Genomic DNA, 20,654 nt, shown 5'->3' with positions numbered 1-20,654 from the left:
ATTCCAAAATATTTTCACGGATTGCTTAGAACATGTCATATAAGTGTTTTATAAATCTTTTTCGGCTTAACGGATGCTACAATGCTTGTTTTGATATTAACGATTGCGTTTAAGCTTATAGCGTATCGATAAACGAAACCTTTTTCGTTTAAAGAGTTTTAAACGTACCGGGGCCTAAATATCAATATGTTAGCCTCTATAACATATATATAACTCGTATATGACCCCTCAGTATGTATACGGGTCATAATTAGTATCGGTCGGTTACTCGTTTAAGCACTACGAATTAACCGATTTATCGTTTTCTTGTTACGTAATGAATATAGTGTACCTCGTTTTATCATGAATGTCACATTCTCCCCCCGTTAAGAAATTTCGTCCCCGAAATTTAATGTGTCATCGGTTTTCTAGGGAACAGGTGTGGGTATTTCTTTCGGAATTCGTCCTTTCGTTCCCAAGTATATTCGGGTCCTTGTTTTGAATTCCACCGAACTTTTACCAATGAAATTTTGTTGTGTCGTAACTGTTTGGTTTTCCCGTCTATAATTTCTACCGGTTCCTCTACGAAGTTGAGTTTTTTTGTCGATCTGAACATCTTCCAGTGGTACTATTGTCGTTTCATCAGTCAAACACTTTTTCAGATTCGATACATGAAACACGTCGTGAATAGTGCTCAGTTCTAAGGGTAGTTTTAATCGGTATGCTACGGGACCAATTTTTGCAACAATGTCAAAAGGTCCGATATATCTCGGGGCTAGTTTCCCAGTCTTTCCAAATCTTATAACACCCTTCCATGGCGATACTTTTAAAAATACCTTATCACCTATTTCAAAAGATAACGGTTTTCTGCGAATATCGGCATAACTCTTTTGTCGGTCACGGGCAGCTTTCAATTTTTGTTTAACTTGGTGAATCTTATCGGTGGTTTCCTGAATTAAATCGGATCTTGAAATTTGAGTATCACCCACTTCTGTCCAACATAGTGGTGATCTACATTTTCGTCCGTATAGAGCTTCATAAGGTGCTGCTTGTATACTACTGTGATAACTGTTATTGTAAGAGAATTCAATGAGCGGGAGGTGTTGATCCCAATTCCCTTTGAAGTCCAGTACACAAGCACGAAGTAAATCTTCTAAGGTTTGGATGGTTCGTTCAGATTGACCATCGGTTTGGGGTGGTAAGTTGTATTTAGGTCGATTCGGGTTCCCAAGGCTTCTTGTACTGCTTGCCAGAAATGTGAAGTAAAGTGACTGTCTCGATCGGAAATAATCGAAAGAGGTACTCCATGTCGAGATACTATTTCATCGATGTAAATTTGAGCAAGTTTTTCGGTAGTGTAGTTGTTACGGATGGGAATAAAGTGTGCGGATTTGGTTAATCGGTCCACAATTACCCAAATTGCGTTGTGTCATCGAGAAGTTTTAGGAAGGTGTGTCACAAAGCCCATGGTAATTTGTTCTCATTTCCATTGTGGGATTTCGGGTTGTTGTAACATTCCCGAAGGTTTTTGATATTCCGCCTTTACCCTTGCACATGTTGCACATTTACTTACATACACGGCTATATCCTTTTTCATACCAGGCCACCAGTAAAATTCTTTGACATCCCTATACATCTTATCAGCACCTGGATGAATAGAATATTTGGATTTGTGTGCTTCATCAAGAATCAACTTTCGGAGTTTATAAAGTGTTGGAATCCAGACCCGGTTTTTTTGTAATAATATACTTCATCAATTTTCTTCTCAAAATTCCTTTCATTTCCATGTAGTTCTTCTTTTTCTAGCTGATCTGCCTTCAAGGCCTCATCTTGTGCAACGCGAACTTGTTCGGTTAGGCTACTTTGAACAATCATTCCGAGTGCTCGTACCCTTAATGGTTTGATTCTGTCTTTTCGGCTTAAAGCATCTGCTACTACGTTGGCTTTACCCGGATGGTATTTAATCTCACAGTCATAATCATTTAACAGTTCTACCCATCTCCTTTGTCTCATGTTTAGCTCTTTCTGATCGAATATGTGTTGTAGGCTTTTGTGATCAGTATAGATGGTACATTTAGTGTCATACAAGTAATGTCTCCAAATCTTCAATGCAAAGATAACTGCTCCCAATTCCAAATCATGGGTCGTATAATTCTTTTCATGTACCTTTAATTGTCGGGAAGCATATGCTATTACTTTCTTTCTTTGCATCAGTACGCATCCTAAACCTTTACGAGATGCGTCACAATATACCACCAATTCATCAGTTCCATCTGGAAGGCTTAATATTGGAGCCTCACATAACTTCTGTTTTAACATTTGGAAGGCCATTTCTTGTTCTTCTCCCCATTCATATGCTCGATCTTTTTGAGTTAGGAGGGTTAGAGGTTGTGCAATACTTGAAAAGTTTTCAATTAATCTTCTATAATACCCGGCTATTCCTAAGAATTGACGAATTTCTCTTGGTGACTTAGGCACTTGCCAATTCTTAATGGCCTCAATTTTATTTGGGTCTACATGGATCCCTTGATGGTTCACAATGTGTCCCAAAAACTGTACTTCTTGCAGCCAAAACTCACATTTGGACAACTTTGCGTATAACTTCTCTTGTCTCAATAATTTTAAGATTTCCCGCAAATGTTGTTCGTGTTCCTCTTTACTTCTCGAATATATCAAAATGTCATCGATAAACACTATCGCGAATTTGTCAAGGTAAGGTTTGCAATTTCGGTTCATGAGGTCCATAAACACTGCGGGTGCATTTGTCAACCCAAACGGCATAACCAAAAATTCATAGTGACCATACCGAGTTCGGAAGGCTGTTTTTGGTACTTCTTCTTCCTGAATTCTCACTTGATGATAACCAGATCTAAGATCAATTTTTGAAAAATACTTCGCACCTTGGAGCTGATCAAACAAGTCATCAATTCGAGGTAAGGGGTATCTATTCTTTACAGTCACTTTATTCAATTCCCGGTAATCAATACACATTCGAAAACTCACATCCTTCTTCTTTACAAACAACACTGGTGCTCCCCACGGTGAGTAACTAGGGCGAATAAAACCCCTGTCCAGTAATTCTTGTAACTGGTTGGACAGTTCTTGCATTTCAGAAGGCGCAAGTCTATAAGGTGCCTTAGCAATGGGTGCTGCTCCTGGTATCAAGTCAATACGGAATTCTACTTGTCGGGTCGGTGGTAAACCAGGCAACTCATCGGGGAATACATCTGAATACTCGTGTACCACTGGGATGTCTTCCATTCGTTTTTCCTCGGGTTTCTTAACTGTTACGCTCGCCAAGTATAAAGTACAACCTTGGCGTAAGTATCTCAATGCCTTAAGTTGAGATATGAGAGGCAGTACCGTACCAGATTTCTCACCTTGAACAATTATAGCCTCATCATTCGAAAGAGGTATTCTAACGGTCTTATCCTTACAGACAATTTCAGCTTTATACTTAGATAGCCAGTCCATACCGACTATAACATCGAAACTTCCCAATTCTACTGGAAGTAAATCAATAAGGAATGGGTGGTCGTTTAGGATAAGGGAACAGTCTCGGACTATTCGATTAACAAGTATAGGCTTACCGTTAGCGAGTTCTATAGTATATGGTTTTGTTAGTTCACTAACCGGCATATTTTCTAAAGGTAAGAAATTAACAGATACGAAACTTCTATCGGCACCCGTATCAAACAAAACTGAAGCATACTGACCCGAAACTAAGAATGTACCTGTCACCACATTCGGATCATGACGCGCTTCACCCGGTCCTAATACAAGCGCGCGTCCCTTAGCTGTGTTTGAGGTTGATGCTTGTGCTTGGTTCTGCCTTCTCACTGTACTCGGGTTCAAATTGGGGCAGTATCTCCGAAAATGTCCCGTACTGCCACATTTATAACATGTATGAGGGTTCATTGTAGATGGAGTTTGCTGATTAGATTGTTGTCGGATTGGTTGGTGACTAGGTGTTTGTGAACGACGGGGTTGGGTTGTTTGAAACTGTCGGTTTGAAGTATTCATTATTGTTCTACCACTTGGGGTATTATGCCCAATATTTCCGCTTCTCTGACATATGATCGTTTGACAATTTCCAGTATGATGAAAATTACACTTTCCACACTTCGGAAATGACTCCTTGTATGTATCATGTTTCATGTCGAAACTGGTTATAGCATAGTCCTGAGTTGTAGGGCATAATCGTTTATTCTGAGATTTCACTTGTGTTCTAGAGGTATAACTAGTTCGTTTCAAACTGGATGATTCTCCTGGAACTCTTAATACACCATTTCTTGTAAGGTCAAAAGTAGCGATGCTGGCTTGTAACACGGCACTCTCTAAAGTTGGGTGGGCTGCGGAATAGACTATACTTCTCACAGCTGGGGTTAGTCCCCAAATATAACGCTCAATGCGCTTGGATTCCGGAATAATTGACCATGGTACCAAACGAGTCAATTCAATGAAACGATTTATGTAACTTCGATGATCAGTGCCTCTCATTTCCAAATTCCAAAGTTCGTGTTCTAATTTCAGAATCTCATCTCTTGGGCTAAATTGTTCTAACATAAGGGTTTTTAATTCAGCCCATGACATACGATTAATGGCATCTTGTCCCCTTATTTGGACTACCGTGTTCCACCACATCAGCGCTTGGTCTAGAAACATACTGGTAACAAATTTGACCACGCGGTTCGGTGGACACTTACTGATATTAATTTCTAATTCGGTGTCTTCTATCCATTCGACCAGTCCACCAGGTCCTTCAATACCCTTAAACTCAATCGATTTACATGATGTAAATTGTTTGTATGAGTACTCCTGACGCGGGGGTTCTCGGTTATTATTATTATTATTATCGGTATTGGTCTGAGTATTATCATTGTTAGTTGTATTAACAACCGGTATAGGGTTCGGGATATTATCAGGGTGCACAACAGGTTCTGGGTTCCCAGTGACATTCATAGTTGGGAGAGTGTTATTATTATTTATGACATTATCAGTATTCACCGGGGTAGTAACACCCGGGGCTACATTAGTGTCCGGCGGAGGTGTATTAACAGTGGCCGTGGTGGTGCTCGTAGGTTGATTAACAGTATTGTTTGCACGTATGCCTGCAGTGACTTGTGCTACAATTGTTGGTATCACTGCTTGTAGTTGACGAGCAATCATTGCGGCCACTTCCGCCTCAGACAAAGGGTTTGTTTTCCTCGGGGCCATTCTATAGAATAATCAATTATATAATAATCAATATCGTTTCACTATGATCAACACAACTTTACGATATTACACCTTCACAACACATAACTATGCCAAAGAAAACACGTTTGTATTAATTATAATCATTACTGTACATATGCATCCAAAATTAGCGCATAGGCTTAACCTGGTATAGGCCAGCGCTTGTATATGCGTATCAAAATTTGTCACTAAGTGACATGTAGACTTAACCCGATAAGGGCCAGTGCTTGAGATAGTACAAAACCACAAACAACTCCCAAGCCAGCCCAACACGCTGTAACAAAATGCTGCTTGGGATATCAAAAGACTATATACATAAGACCAGACTACTAGGTCCTATCCATTCTTTGCAACATGGAACCACAACCAAATCACAGCAGCCACTAGGGCCGCATTAACCGCTAAACACGCCCCCAGTAGTATCATCGCTCGATCCTGACGCCCGTGGCTGTCAGCACTGGATCTTTGTACAATTCTGATTTCCTGCTGCATATACCTCATATGATCATACATATCGTGTCTATGCTGGTTTAGGCTATTTATCGTATGTGAGTGTTCTAAAAGCTGATCAGTCGCTAAACCAAACCATGCTGAATCAGAATGACGAGGTGGCTCGGGTACCGGGGCGGGTAAACCCCAAGTAGGAATAGGTATCTCTGTTACCCGGACACGCGATGTTTCTCCCCTATGGTACGTAGATCGAGGTGGGAAAGAAGTGTGCTCAGGTGGACGCACTGAAATACGAGCGGTCTGACGGTTTCTAATAGTGGGTGGGGGTACTGGTGCATGCTGTACAGGTGGAGTAGGGGATCTGGGTGCTCTAACAGGTGAACGATAAGCACTAGTAGCTCCCTGTTCTACTACATTCCTAGGGGATTCCCTAGGGGGATAGGTGTCACAACGATAACCCGATAAGTCGGGTTGATCCGCGGGTACCTCACGTGGAATTACCGCAGCTGCACCTTCTTCTATTTCCTCTGGCTCCTCCTCAGTTTCTTCTTCCGGATCCTCCTCCTCCTCTTCAGGCCTTGTTGGTAGGGTATTAGGTAAACGATCAGTAGTTCTTGACATATTCCTGCACAATTGTTAGTGATAAGAATAATATCCTTCTATATTAATCATAGTAAGATACGTGCAGGTATTTATACACATAAGCACAAATAATCGTTTATATACACAGATATTTATTTATTATTATATTTTATACACATATGTTGCTGTTTTTACCTACTCGATTGTTTATCGACTTCTTCTCGAATTTCCTCGTACAAACAAGTCCGTTATTACGTTCCGGACCATAATAACCCACTTGTCCATTCGCGTTCATCACGAGAATCATTCGTGTATATAATTTGATATTATTTTATTCCCAGAGTTAATCGAGCCTACGGTTATCTTAGGGTATCCTAAGGGACATCCTAATTCTTTATAACCAATGGCTCTGATACCAACTTCTGTCACACCCCGACTAGGTAGTTGCGGAAGCGTAATACGGGAATGTAACAGATAACACTGGTATCAACCACATTGTTTATAAAGAAAATTCAACAACTAATTTACATCATATTACATGGGTAGGTACTATGTTTACAAACTAGGTGAAAAACACATAACCGGTTTACGAGCTTCTAAAACAGTATTATATCAGCGTCTATTCACAGCTATTCAACTTATCTTTCTAACACCAAGCATGTAAGCAAATCATTCCACTTTTGCTTTACCTGAAAAGCATGTTAAAACGGGTCAACTACGTCTAGTTGGTGAGTTTCAAGTTTCACGAGTTTCAATGAAATCAGTACACGAGTTCGTAAAGTTTACAGTGTGTATGTATATATGTCTGTGTATGATGCATTATACTAAGCCACAAGTGAAACCGAAACGAGCTATACTGCATGGCCTCTCCTGCCCATGCACTCCTGTTGGCATTTAACAGCCAATTTTGCCCCATGTATGTACTATGTCTAACACCACATAGCAGTATGTAAATATATAATGACAATGTGCAACTGGTTTTTACATATGTTCCGGCTTACCCCACCGGCTCTGTCACAGTTGGGTTTGTCAAACCGATAGTACTATCCACACGCCACCGGCACGAAGTTAATCACTTGTGTTTGTGGGGACTTGTCAAGTGTTAGTACTTAGATAATCCACATCATCACACGTTTTTAAGTATATCAGTTTATGTAAACATGCTTTTCACCCCAAAAGTTCGTAAAACAGTTTAGAAAGTGGGGGTCGTGAAACTCACCTTATCGTAGTTCGCACAGAAATCACGTATCAATAAGTCAGATGCCTCGTTTATAGCCTGATTCCTATAAACGGTATCGTATCGTTATTACTAGTACAGTGTTCAAGCTAAGTCGGGCTGTATAGATAATCTGGGTATAGCTGTTAGGCCCAGAACATGACCATAGTCTTAGATTGTGACGTTGTATACTATGAAATGTTTAAAATTGGATTTGGCTCAGTTTCACCGTTTTCCGAGCCTAGCTCAGTTGATCGTTTATACGTTTCGGGATTAGGTAAGATCACATAAAACTTAAGTAAATATATTGATTGATAAAATGATTTGATTTATGAAAGAATTTTAAAGTTTCGGTATCTGGTTTGATTGCAGGGCTCGTTTCCGTTTTCACACGGGTTTGATTATACAAAACGCGCACAATCCACCCGAATTGTCCGGAATTTTCGTAAAAAGTTTGTTTTTATTAATATCATTCAAAAATATGATATTTGACCACTTTCGATATTTTGACATACCAGTCAGTCCGTTAAACACAAAACTGCCGGTTTCGTTAAAACAATTATAATTTAAATCTTTGATAAATCATAACTAAATATGTAATTATATATAAATTATGTAAATTTTTGTAAAAATACATTAAGACATGGAGAATTTTATAAAAATATTTCCAGAAATTTTATGATTAATTATTTATTTATAAAAATTCATTTAATAGGTTATAATCGTGTAATAAATAGCCCGTTTATATCAAACGACTTCCGAAAAATCCGATAATTTTTACCAATGGCCTTAATGTGATTACATAGCCCCTGTAAAATTTCCAGAACCCAACTCTTTTGACAAAATGCCTTTTTGTGCGTTTTTCGGCTGTTAAAACTCGGTTAAACCATGATTGCACAAACCATACTTAGGCATTTCCAATGATTCCCAAAATTTACCAGTGATCTTACCATCCCATATCAAACTCCAAAACCAAGTTTCATAATTTTTCAATATGTTTAGCTATTTTTCCCAAATAAACGCTCATAAACGGGAATAAATTCACCAAATATTCTCCGTTTATCGAAAAATTACCAAATTTGAACAGGGACTCATTTATATGATCCCTAATGTCCCTGAAAATTTTCACAAGCTAACAACAAGCACGTCACAACCTAATACTAAACAGCCCCTAAACGAGTATTACGGGTTTACCTTGTTGGTTTTCGATGAATTTTGCTAGCTTAAACGACTTTCCGGGTCTCGGGTTGCAAACTCAGTATATCTACATATCATATAACATCAAACCAAGCATAAATCATCCATGTAACAGCCTTGATAATTAGGGTTTCGGTTTTGGGTTCAAACCGAACTTTCTAACCGTAAAAACGTTGTATTCATGTTCTAATCCGCGTTTTTGACCAAAAAAGTATATGTTCCAGGTTTGTAAACATGTTTAACATCAAAAAATAATTTTACTTGATTTTTAGGGTTTTTGGATGGTTAAACATGTTTAAAACTAATTAAAACATGTTTATATATTAATCATATACATCAAACTTTGTTAAAACTTTGTAAAATTTGATCTTACCTTAGGGTTTTTGAAAGGAAGTTGAGAGAGCAGAGGTTTTGAGCTGCTGGACTTGAAAATTCAGTATGTTATAATGAATAAGAAGTCTTAGGATGTAAGTTATTAAAAGGTGTGATGTTTGGTGGGAACAATAGTTCCGTTCGGAATTATTTAGAGGCCCTTAATGGGATGTTTTGGCCCATTTAATTATTCATACAAGCCCAAACATGAAAAGCCCATTTTAAATTTAGTTCGGGTCCGGTTTTTCGCAAGAAAATTAATTCGGGTGTAAGAAATAGCGTAAAAACGAGTGTTTTTCAGCTTATTTTTGTAAAATAAGAAAAACGTACTGACTCGTTGTAAAATTCCAAAATATTTTCACGGATTGCTTAGAACATGTCATATAAGTGTTTTATAAATCTTTTTCGGCTTAACGGATGCTACAATGCTTGTTTTGATATTAACGATTGCGTTTAAGCTTATAGCGTATCGATAAACGAAACCTTTTTCGTTTAAAGAGTTTTAAACGTACCGGGGCCTAAATATCAATATGTTAGCCTCTATAACATATATATAACTCGTATATGACCCCTCAGTATGTATACGGGTCATAATTAGTATCGGTCGGTTACTCGTTTAAGCACTACGAATTAACCGATTTATCGTTTTCTTGTTACGTAATGAATATAGTGTACCTCGTTTTATCATGAATGTCACAGGTTTGCTTCTTGCACTGCCAAGACACTAGCCTGTCTCCCAAGAATTGACATCCACCAGAGGTTGACTTCCTGCTCATGTTGCACCTATCATAGTCACTGTCTGTATAAGCAATCAGATCAAAGGATTGGTTCTTTGGGTACCAAATCCCCAAATCAGGCTTTCCCTTCAAGTATCTAAAACTCCTCTTGATTGCTATCATGTGAGATACCTTAGGACTTGATTGAAATCTTGCACACACACATACAGCAAACATGATATCAGGTCTTGAAGCAGTTAGGTACATCAAAGACCCAATTTTTGCTCTGTATTCATGCTCATCTACTGGCTCGCCTTTTTCATCAGCTATCATCTTCTCATGAGTGTCCATAGGTGTTGAAGCTGTTTTGAAGTTCTGACACTTAAACTTGTTCAAAATATCGTGTGCATATTTGGATTGACATATGAAAATCTCATCAGCCTTCTGTTGAACTTGCAGTCCAAGAAAGAAGTTCATTTCTCCCATTGAGCTCACGTTGTAGTTAGACTTCATTACATCTTCAAATTCATGGCACATCTGTTCATTGGTTGATCCAAAATGATGTCATCAACATAGACTTGTAACATAAGCAAATCTTTTCCTCTTTTTCTTGTAAAAGAGGGTCTTGTCAATAGTTACCCTTGAGAAACCATTTTCAAGCAAGTGGTTTGATAACTCGTCATACCAAGCTCTTAGAGCTTGATGTAGTCCATACAAAGCTTTGTTTAGTTTGTAAATTTGTTAGGATAATCAGGGTCCTCAAATCCTGGTGGCTGAGTCACATACACTTACTCTTCTTTTTTGCCATTTAAGAAAGCATATTTGACATCTAATTGGAATACCCTTATATTCTTTGAGGCATCATAAGAAAGAAATATTCTTATGGCTTCAAGTCTTGCTACAGGAGCAAAGACTTCCTCAAAGTCTATCCCTTCTTTATGTAGGCATCCTAAAGCAATAAGTCTTGCTTTATTCTTAATCACAATACCTCTTTCATCCCTTTTGTTTCCGAAAACCCATTTGGTTCCATTGGCATATATGTTTCTTGGCCTATCTACAAGTTTCCATACATGTAAATCTCTGAATTAGGCCAACTCCTCTTGCATTGCTTCTACCCGACTGTTGTCTTTTAATGCTTGAACTATGTTCTTGGGTTCAATTTGGGATACAAAGCAGGAGTACAAACAAATGTTTGCAAATTCATAATGACTTCCTGGAACTCTTTCATTTATATCTCCAATGATGTTCTCATAAGGATGATTTCTTTAAAGATAAGAGGATTGAACTATTACATCAGTAGACACAGTAAAGTCAAGATTTGATTCATTGATATCTGGTTCATCAATGATCGAATTTGTTGTATCATGAAACTCTGGTGCATTTTCATTGTTCTGTTGTGAGGTAGAAACACCATTGTATCCCAAATCTATTCTTTCAAACAAATCTTCAAACCTTGCTCTTCTAGCAGCCTCCTCTTCACTGGTTTGGTTGCTTGGATCTTCCCCATTTAGAACTTGATCATCTTGCACTACTTCATTGTCTTGATTACCATTTCCTTGATTTTGTTCTGGACTCTGATTGTGTTCTTGATCATTATCTTGAACTTGTTCAACATTTGCACTTGAGGGATCTTTAATGAATGTATATTCACTTTCTTTTCCAGCAACCTTGGACCATAACTTTTCCAAATCTAAAGTTTTCTGATTTGTCTTTTCAATCTCACTAGTCTTGTAAAATGATTCATCAAAGTCTTTAGGATAAATATCGAAAAACTTGATCAATTTCTCAAGATCAAACAGCCATGCTGCACCATCAACTTGTTGAACTGATTTTCATTAAATATTACATTAGAAGATTCAATCACACTCAAATGATCTTTGACATACACTCTGTAAGCTTTTGAGTGTGTAGAGTTGCCAACAAAGAAGCAATCCAAGGATTTTGCTTCAAACTTGTCCAAATGGCTTGAGAAACCTTATGTAGGGCTTTCTCTTAAACAAGATTTCATAAGGAGTCTTGTCTTGGCTTTTATTGAGAAGTACTCTATTCTGAAAATAGAAAGCAATGTTAATTGCTTCTGCCCAACATGTGACAGGTCGAAAAGCATATGCTAGCATGGTTCTTGCAGCTTCTATAAGTGTTCTGTTTCTTCTTCCTGCAACACCATTTTGTTCAGGAGTTCTAGGAGCTGAGAATTATTGAAGTATTCCTTTTTTATTGCAGAATTCTTCCATGATTCCATTCTTGAACTCTGTTCCATTATCACTTCTCATTACCTTCACCCTTGTATCCAATTGATTCTCAATCCTGGTTACACAATTCTTAATCAACTCAGCAGTCTCATCCTTTGTACTTAGGAAATAAACCCAAGTATATCTTGAGAAGTCATCAATGATCACAAGGCAATATTTCTTCTTTCCAATACTTGGTACACTTACATGAACAAAGAAATCCATGTGAAACATTTCAACTACTTGATCAATTGTGTTGATGAGCTTAGTCTTGTGTGAAGACATGTGTTGCTTTCCCTTTTGGCATGAGATACAATTTTCATCCAACTTGAACTCCCTAGTAGGTAAACCAATAACATGCTCACCCTTAACTAGTTTGTTCATATTCTTCAAATTGACATCACAAAGATTTCTATGCCACAATTTAGATTCATTATCAGTGGCTTTTGATACAAAGCATGTACCACCCCTTGAAACAGCATTTTTCATGTTCTAAATTCAATAAAAATTGTCATTCATTGGGGCCATCATCATAATCATATCTGGTGGGATTACAAATTCAGGTCTTAAGATGAAACAGTGTGAGTCATCAAAACCAACCTTATAACCTTTATCACACATTTGTGATATGCACAAAAGGTTATATTGTAGCCCCTCCACATAGAAGACATTGTCAAATGTGACCTTTCCATTGGTCAAGATTCCTTTTCCAACTATTTTTTCACCATTTTCATCACTTCCAAATGCTACTGAACCCTCAAACTTCTCTTCATAGTTAACAAGTGACCTCTTGTCCAAGTCATGTGCCTGGAACATCCACTATCCATGTACCATAGTTTATTCAGTGGAGTGGACTGTTCCTACACAAATAAAGAAAGTTGTTAGTTGAGTGATTAATTGCAATTTGAATCAACTTGCAAATCATTCTTTTCATTGACAATTGTTACATTGGATGTGTTAACAGTAGGTTTAGGATCTTCATGTACAACTTCCCAGTACATATATACATGGTTTGGGTCAAATACAAATGAAATTAACGTGCTAATTGTGAGAATCAAGTAGAGTAATTATATATAAATATAAAGCAATTATGTAATCACATCATAGAATAATTATATAATTACTCTACTTGTATATATAATTACTCTACTTGATTCTCACAATTAGAATGTTAATTTCATTTGTACATAACTTTATCCTATGTGTGTGTGAGAGAGAGAGAGGGGAGCAGGGAATGGAGATTGTTAACGTAAAATAATTTTTCAGCGGTCATTAGGTACACGAGAAACATTTAAGTTTAAATAACCAATCATGCTCAATTAAAATCCAAACCCTAAATACCGTCAATATTTAAAAAGAAAAATGCTCAGGTCAAATTTTGATTCGATTGAAGATTCAGATGTGTTTGTTTAGATAAATTGACGATTCTTTGGAGACCCCTTCTTTCATCTGATCCTGAAGGGAACTCTGTAGATCAAACATACTATCGATCAATGATCGGACCCCTGATGTATCTTACCGCCAGTCGTCCAGACATCATTTTTGTAGTCTGTCAATGCGTATGTTTCAGGCTAATCCTAAACTTTCTCATTTAATTGTTGTTAAACGAATTTTTAGATATCCTAACGGGTAGTCGAAGCTAGGTCTTTGGTATCCCAAAAATTCAGAATTTGATTTATATGCTTTTCCTGACAGCAATTATGAATGTGTAAGTATAACTTGTTTCCTGTTAAAACTAGAAGTCACTCAGCGTAGCTGACTTTTAGTATTCACGCAAGTAGTAGATAAAAGAAAATAAAGGAGCTTGGGGTGTACGCAAGGCTATCCACTCGGTGTTGGCTTCCAAAGAGTCATTTTAGAAAGAAAGTATTATGTAAATGTAATAATATTCCGTGAATGGCTTTGTAAACTCTAATATTTAAGTTGTGTTCAAGTGTAAATCCAAACGTTAGTAAGGTACCCGGGTCCGAGGCCTTACAATGTGAGGATCGTTATATTTTATTGAAGATGTGATATGTCTATTATTAACATCAAACTAATTGACTATGACTAAAAGTTATACTTAAACAAAAAATCATTTACTTGACATAACTAAAATTTATTTAAGTACGTGTGCAAAACAATTGTAACACACCACATTTGGACAAAAGCGAGAAATTAGGTTTATATTAGGCAAAACCAACAAAAGCTTTTAGTTACACTTGGATGATAAGGTAGATGTAACACGTCACCTGTAGGCAGAAGTGATACATCAAAAGTGTCACACCCCAACCTACTGTTGAATATGCCGAGGCACGATAAAATTTTATCATAGCCAAAAAGGCATTAAAGTAATTACACATGTCAATATCTAAATTATTCATTTCATATATCAAACACGCAAAGCACAAACATTGTCCCAAAAGAAAATAACTTTACAATAAAAAAAAACTTGACAAAATAAAAATTGTTGTTTATTCAACATGCAACCTAAGGTATCAGTCTATTCTTTAACTTCTTTCTTGATCCTAAAAAGCTACATGCTTCATTCGTGAAAATATATATATTCTTAACCTAAAGTTGAGCAAGTAATCACGTTTTTTGTATATACATAATAAAAAGACAAATCCTTGCAATAAACATGAACTACTACAACCATCATAAACAATAATATAAAAAGGCCATTTCTCTCATCCCAAACAGGCTGAGTTACATTCGGCGGCGTATGATCATACTAATGAGGATGAGAATGAGATACCAACAATCATAAGTTAAAAACAAATACATAGTCATATTCACACGTATCAGCAAATTGAGCAATCGCATATCTACACAAATAGTGGAATTGTAGTGAAAATTATAATATGTTAAACTTGTGAACGCATGACTCCCCCAACATATAAAAACGGCAAAAAGGGGAAGTGAATTACTCACCTTAACAAGAGGATTAATGAGGCTGAAACAATGATAAAAGTTAGGATTAAACGGTCAAACTCTTTGAGATACGTCAATCAAAGTCCCTAGAGGTTAACGATAATATGAATAAATTATAAATGAAATATTAACAAGACTTACAACGGCTTTAGGTTTCAATTGGGTTTAACTAAGATAAATATGTTATTGACTTAATTATCATAATTATGTGGTTAGCATTATTATTATTATAAATTTGCATTTATGTTTTATAAATAAGATGTTAATTATTGATAAATAATAAATATTATATATTACGTACATGTATATTAACGGGAAAGTTAAATGAAAAATAAGTTTTGATCAAGGACCAAAGTCCGGTTTATAGTTGGTAAAGGACTTTACTATTATATATATATATTTTTGTCTTATTTGAATAAATAAAATAAATATTATATATAATAATCTATACATGTTAACGGAAAAGTTAAAACGAAAAAATTTATATTGAACTTTTAACATGGTTTGGTTCGTTAAGCGGGTGGTAAGAAAAGTATTAGTTCTTTATTATCTTTATATATATATATATAATACATGTATATATGCAACTTAGTAAAGAAGTAAAATAAAAGAAGAAGAAATAATAACAAAAAAAACGTCCAGGGGGCTCGAACCCGCGCTTGACCAGTTCTCTATGTATTAAACAAGATGCACCTACCACCAGGGGCAAGTGTCTAACATGAGTAAGGAATGGAAACACTCATTTACAAAAATTTACGACCTAACCCCATTTTCATTTTACAAAACCCTAGCATGAATCTGTTACAATTTATCGAATTTAAATTAATATTGATTCAAATTGGTATGGGGATGTTGATTGTTGATTAAAACCGAAGTAAAATCATAATTCAATTACCAGAAACGGTCACGAAATGAGGCTCAACGGCCAAATATTCTTCATGGATTGAGTTTGAGATTGATATGGGTATGGGTAGCTTTGTATGTTTAAATTATGATAGGGGTTTGAATCGTGAGGTTGAGAGGAAGGTATGGTGGGTTTAATTGTATTAGAGACGTGTATTTATAGTGTTTTGGAGGGTGATTCAGCCGTGGTTTGATATAATTCAAAATAGCTGTCAACTGTAATGTTTTCCACGACTAGTGTGTCAGTTGAGCGTGTTATGATTTAAGGATTGATTTGGTATAATCAATTTCGCGATTCCATCTGAGAATTAAGGATCAATAAAGATGGTTTTAGGGGTTAGTGACGGAATGAAAAAGAATCGTTGGAAAGAAATTTGGTTCTTAGTCTTGGGATGTGGGTGCAAAATATGTTTAAAGCTTAGTTAGGGGCTATTATTGCACATAATTCATAGTTTTAACAATAAATAAATAGATAACAGAAATAAATATACTTAAACAGATGCGAGATTTTTATTTTCCAAAATACCAGAGTAAGAACTGGGTCGGGTGACGATTACAAAAACTAGAAGCGGAAAACCCGAAATGTTACAACATTCCCTACTTTTGGAAATTCCGTAACAAAATTTGAGATTAAGTCATAACGAAGAAGTGTGGGTACTTGGTCTTCATTTTGTCTTCTCTTTTCCAAGTGAACTCACGGCCACGCTTAGATTCCCATCGATCTTTGACAAGCAGAATACGGCTATGCTTGGTTTCTTTGTCCATACGGTCCATGATTTTAACAGATTGCTCGATAGCACGCATAGATTCGTCAATTTGTACTTCGTCAAGGGGTATGTATAGATTCACTTCGGCTAAGCACTTCTTGAGATTGGAAACGTGAAAATTCGGATGAACATTTGATAGTTCATAAGGGAGATCAAGACATTATGCGACTCTGCAACCCTTTCAACGATCTCAAACGAGTCAACGAAACGAGGAGATAACTTATATCTTTTACCAAAGTGGACTAGCCCCTTCCATGGGGATACTTTAGGGAGAACTCGATCACCAACATTGAGCTCGAGTGGTTTAAGGCGCTTATCAGCGTATCTCTTTTAATGGCTATGAGCGACGAGAAGATTTTAAAGAATAAGAGTGATCCGATAGGGAACCGGTGATTTGCGATTCAACAATCTTGTTCTAACTAAACGTGGAATGACATTTTCGGTCATAGAGAGCTTCAAAGGGTTTCATGCCAATACTAGTGTCAAAAATATTATTGTAGGAAAACTCTACAAGTGGTAAATGAGTATCCCAATTTCCATCAAAATCTAGTATGCAAGAGTGGAGCATATCTTCGAGAGTTTGAATTGTTCCCTTGGATTGGCCATCGATTTGCGGGTAATAAGCGGTGCTTAGATCAATACTATTACCCAAGGCGGTTTGCATCGAACTCCCAAAAAGAGAGGTAAACCGACCATCACGGATGGAGATAATGGTAAAAGGCGTTCCATTGCAACAGATGATGTTCTTAACATAGAGTCGGGCTAAATCATTTACGAATGATTTTTCTTAAATCGGTTTGAAGTGAGCCGACTTGGTAAAACGATCAACAATCACCAAAATACTATCATTGTAGCTTTGAGTAGTGGGGAGTTTGGTAACGAAATCCATGGCTATGTCTTCCCAATTCCAAATGGGGATCGGAGGTTGTTCGAGCAAACCAAAATCTTTTGATGCTTGGCTTTATCCTTAGAAAAAGTGAGGCATTTAGAAACATACACCGCGATATCTTTCTTCATTCCCGGCTAGGGGTGTTCTTCGGGTTTCGGATTTGTTGTTACCCGGTATATCAATCTAATAACAATAACAGATCTCAGATCAGTATATATATATGATTAATATCTTAATAATAGATCTAGCTCATAATTACTTTAGATTAAGTGTTATATATGTATATGTATTATCAGTATGTATATATCAATAGTTTGTATAATATTAGGATGAAGATCGAGAGAGGATTTTGACAGGGTTTCATTAATTAACTCTCAAAACTTAAATTAAATGTGAACAGTGTTCACTATATATAGAAGATAGGTCTGGTTCGCTAACATCCCCTAGCGAACCAGACGCTACTTCGTTACATACATTAATAAGACGAAACACCCCCTGATTCGTTAACACCCATAACGAATCAGGAGGAAATAAGCTTAAGTCTTAGTTCGCTAGCATCCCCTAGCGAACTAGACCTTAAACATAACGAACTAGACAATAATTAAACTAAATATCACATTAAATATAAAAATACTATAACGATAATTACAAAGACTCAAGATGCAAAACTGTGCGCTAACAGACACCCCCTCGTCTTAAGCTCTTTGTCTTTAAATTACTTGAAGCGCTTGGACTGCCAGTCTCTGCAACTATGAATTCCATTTTCATGAGAAACGCGCACAACACGTTGGAATTGCATAGCCAGATCGTAGTCTTCATTGCGCTCGATCAGAATCTGTTTCCTGTGTAGCACGTCATTGTCGGTCTCTGATAATTTAACCAACCACATCGGGTCGATTATCTTGATAAGTTCAGTCTTCAGACCTTTACCAAGTACAATGACGGCCTTGCCAGTACGATTGTTATAGAACCAGCGGTTGAATGAGAGATGCATATGTTGGGGCATCGTCTTCACAGGAACCCGCTTCATCGTCTTTGGCGGCTTTACCTTAAGAACAAGTTTCCTCCAGCCAGTCCTTGGATCAATCTCATCAATGCGTTTGCTTCTCGGGACCTGGGGCTTGAAGAATTTGAAGCCATGATTGACCTCGAACAGTAAGTGTTGATGAAACCACTCAGCTGTCCGGTAACCACCATGATTGATAAAAGGACGTCTCGTGAGGGTACGAACATCCCAACGCGGTAAAGTAACTACATCCTTCATCGTTTCGTAGTACTGGATCCCCTTCTCCCACTTAATTATACATACTTTAAGCTCAGGATCATAAATCCATGAGATAATATCACCATGTACCTTGGAAACTGTCTTGAAGGAGGTCATTTGGTTTTTTTTAACCCATGCAGCAGCAGTGTCTTTCCGTTCTTGATCAACATATCGATACACACTGATAATTTTACCCACCTTCTGGCGTTTGAACCATCTTGCAATATCATTATCAGTTATAACTTCAAGTGAATGAACTGTCCGCTTACACTTCAATACTTTTTCCAATTCGTCTCCTGCCGCTTTAACCGTATGTTCATCAAATATCGGAGTACCTTGATCAACGTTAGTGTGTTGAAACAAGTCCGTATACTCCTCAGCAGTTACATCTTCCATCTCAACATCCTCATCTTTATAAATAAAGTCTGTATTCATCTGAATTGATGGATCATCCGATATACCTTCCTCATTCACCACCTCGACATCAGGCTCAGTCTCTAAAGCAGTCAACTGATCGTCATTCAGCTCAAGCAGTATAGAAATCTGCTCTCGTGTCAGAGACCTATCCACAAACTCACCAACCTCTATCTCATCTCTGTTCACCACACTTCTAACCACCCCCGAACCATCCATAAATATCACAGTATTAGCCGCAATCATCTCAATTGGCTTGGCGGCAGTTGGATCTTGGTATATAATAATCTGTTTCCCAGAGTCTTCACCGCCACTTGTACCAGCACTGGAAGATGAACCATGCGATTTTTTAGGCTCACTTCCTGCACCAGACTCATCAAGATCTTGATCATCGTCTTTGAGTTTCTTTAGGGCATCTTCTTTGCAAGTCAACTGCAAAATTAATTCTTCTTGTTCTTTCATTTTCACCCCCTGAGACTCAAAAATCGCACGCAGCGCTTTAGTCTCCTTCTAACAAAATAAGATATAACTCATCATCCGTCTTTGATTCTCCATAAGACATTCTTGATTCTGACGGTCAGCTGCCATTTGGTTTTCATAAAGATGTAGAAGATTCAGAAGCATCTCATTCTGACGGTTTGGTGGCAAGTTGTATAGTGAGGGATGAACAGGTTGAATCGGTCCCTTAGGCTGAGTGATTCTTATAAACAAGACATCACTTAGAGGATGTGGAGTAGGACGAGGAGGAGGAGGCCCATCGATGGTGTTGAAGGGACAATAGATAATGTAGCAGGAGGCCATGGTATCTCGGATAACGCCATTTGAGGGATTAAGCCAAGCCTTTCATGTGACACCATCGTCGTAGTCAATGTAAGTACCGGAGTGCTAGTAGTAGGCGGCACTACTGAGCGTTGAGGCGTTGATTGACGAGGTGATGATCCACCAATAATTAGCCCTGCCCAAGTAGAAACACGTCTTTTCTTCGATGGCTCTCCAGTTGCCACCGCTTTCCCTTTCCTCTTTCGTTCTTGTTGAGCTGCAATGGTGGCAGCTAACGCAGCTTCGACTGCAGCTTGTTGTTCTCTAAGAGCTGCATCACCAGCTCCACTATCACCATCATTACCGTCATCATTCCCATCATCATCTTCATCGTTCCCACCTTCTCTCCCTTCACTCTCGGAATCCGAGTCGTCATGGATTCAGCGTTCATCTGGAGGACATACATAATTAGGATTAATTATATGACTATTCATTCGTCTATCCCGAGGCTTCTCTTTACGATACAATTTCATTCGACGTACCGTGTCTGCCTTTATGTGTTCAAAAGAAAGCACATCATCCCTCAAAGCTTGATTAATTACCAAGTTTGGAATCAAATCTTGAATAATCAATTGTAGAAATCGGGGATACATTAGAAACCTCTTCGACTGATTTGTCTATTGAACTTGTTCTTTCAAATAATCAAAAACCAGCTCGGAATAGTTAAATGGCTTGTTGAGTATAAGAGCAACAAAAGCCGATTG

This window comes from Bidens hawaiensis, unplaced genomic scaffold (assembly GCF_021521415.1).
Source record: "Bidens hawaiensis isolate Kalapana, Puna unplaced genomic scaffold, B.hawaiensis_p1.1 tig00026624_1, whole genome shotgun sequence".
In the NCBI taxonomy this organism is placed as follows: Eukaryota; Viridiplantae; Streptophyta; class Magnoliopsida; order Asterales; family Asteraceae; genus Bidens; species Bidens hawaiensis.
This window is presented reverse-complemented; position numbering follows the sequence as displayed.